The sequence below is a fragment of the Choristoneura fumiferana genome, chromosome 18, assembly GCF_025370935.1.
Source record: "Choristoneura fumiferana chromosome 18, NRCan_CFum_1, whole genome shotgun sequence".
Classification (NCBI taxonomy): domain Eukaryota; kingdom Metazoa; phylum Arthropoda; class Insecta; order Lepidoptera; family Tortricidae; genus Choristoneura; species Choristoneura fumiferana.
Window position 1 is genome coordinate 1,030,527 of NC_133489.1, and position 2,544 is coordinate 1,033,070.

Sequence of the window (2,544 nt, forward strand, 5' to 3'; positions counted from 1 at the left end):
TTCTACGTGATTCTAAGTTAACGTTGAACATCGATAAATGTTTTTTCTTACAAACCAACATTGAATATTTAGGTTACGACATAAGCGAAGCGGGTGTCAGACCAGGGCGAAGAAAATCGACGCTGTCACTAAATACAAGGAACCTACAAATGTGCATGAACTTCGAATGTTTTTAGGACTTACAAGCTACTTTCGTAAGTTTGTCAATAATTACGCCACTATTACTAGCGACCTGTACAAGCTACTAAAGAAGGATGTTGCGTGGGAATGGCAAAACCCGCAGCAAGAGGCATTTGATCATCTTAAAAAGGTACTTACAGAGAGGCCAATATTGGCACTTTATGATCCCAAAAGGACTACAGAAGTACACACTGATGCATCTAGCAAAGGGATCGCAGGCATATTACTGCAAAAACATGATGAGACGATGAGACCCGTTGCATTTTTTAGTCGGAAGACAAGTAAAGAAGAGGCGCTTTACCACTCATACGAACTCGAAACTTTGGCTGTGGTAGAGTCATTAAGAAGATTTCGAGTGTACCTGGCTGGTATATCGTTCAAGGTTGTTACTGATTGTGTCGCAGTTAGACAGACTTTTGAAAAGAAGGATCTTTTATCCAGGGTCGCCAGGTGGTGGTTGAGTATTCAAGAATATGACATGTCAATAGAACACAGACCGGGCTCGGCTCATAAGCATGTAGATGCCTTAAGTAGAGCGCCAATTGAAAATAATGAAACTGAAATTTACGTATTGGACTTATTAGATTGGGTTGTTTGTTTACAAAATCAAGACAGCAATATTCAAACCATTAAAAGCAAATTGGAAAGTAATATCACGGACCCGGATATAATCAATAATTTTTGTTTGGAAGATCATAAAGTGTACCGGAAAGTAAAAGATGGTAACAAAAGAATAGTAGTGCCAAAATCAGCTAAATGGAACGTGATGAGGAAATATCATGATGACGTTGGACACCCAGGTCTAAAGAAGTGTGATGCATTAATCAAAGAAAACTGTTGGTTCCCTGGCATGACGCGCTTTATTAGAAAATATGTTAATGCTTGTTTGGACTGTCTATACAAGAGAGGTCAATATGGTAGAGTTGAAGGCAGTCTCCATCCAATCGAGAAAGTGGCTGTACCATTGGATACCCTCCATATTGATCATTTAGGACCTTTTTGTACAAGTGGCACAGGGCTATCATATTTATTTGTCATTGTAGACTCCTACACCAAATTCATATGGGCATTTCCAACAAAAACCACTAAGTCAATTGAAGCAGAACAGGCATTAGATAACATTTTCAGGTATTTTGGCTACCCAAGACGGATAATTTCTGACAGTGGTGCTGCATTCACTAGTAAACGATTTAAACAGTTCTGTAACACTAATCAAATTAAACATGTAATTAATGCGATAGCTTCCCCAAGGTCAAACGGTCAGGTAGAGCGTTATAATAGAACACTCCTCGAGGCAATAAATAAAAGCACTACTGATGAACGTAATTGGCATAAGTGCCTTGGGAAAGTCATATGGGGAATGAACAATACAGTAAACGCATCCACGGGATTTCCACCGTATAGATTAATGTTCCAAGCGAGACGCACTAGGTTACAAGGAATGTCGTCCAATGACCACGACACTGAAGAAACTGCATTATGTAACGTTAGAAAAGCTTCAGATAATATTAACAAAGTTGCACAGTCGATGAAGAAACAGTTTGATAAAAATAGGAAAGAGCCAACCATCTACAAAGTAGGCGATTTAGTACTTTGGAAAGGGTCACAAAGTAAAGATAAAAAAGTGGTTCGAAAGTTGAAGGAAGGTTACAGCGGGCCATACAAGATCCAAAAGGTCCTTGGCAATGATAGGTACATAATTTCATCAATCAAAGGCATTAAGGGCTATAAGAAATACCAAGCAACTGTGTCGTCTGATTCATTAAGAAGATTCGTAAATGAAGATGACTGCAGCACAGACTCTAGTGAATCACAAGTTGACAGCACAGAAGAACTTATTGATCTATTAGAAGGATAGCCAGCAAAATAAAGGTAGTTACGTAAACACAATACATTTATTACTTAAATAGAATCAAACACATAATTTATGTAAATGAACAGTAAGCATATAATAAGTAATAATAGTAACGGAGGTTTATGGTACGTAAAGGCCGTCTCTCGGACGATGAAAATAAATAATATTATGGTAGGAGTAACTAATTATCACGAGCAGTATTGTTGAGGCCGCCAGCCTGGGCGATGTAGCAACAGAGGTGTAGTAAAAAGGCCGTCTCTCCGGACGATGAAATGATATTATGGTATTACCACTTATGATGAGTAGTATTATTGAATTGAGGCGCCAGCCTGGGCGATGTAGCATCAGAGGTAAAGCAAAAAGGCCGTCAGCTCAGACGATGATAAAACGAAGTAAATGGTTAAAGTAAGGGCCGTCATAATAATGACGATGGAAATATAATTCACTTTGAAGTAATCATTTTCTTGAAGTTGTATTCGCACGTATATCTATAATATTTAGTTAATGTA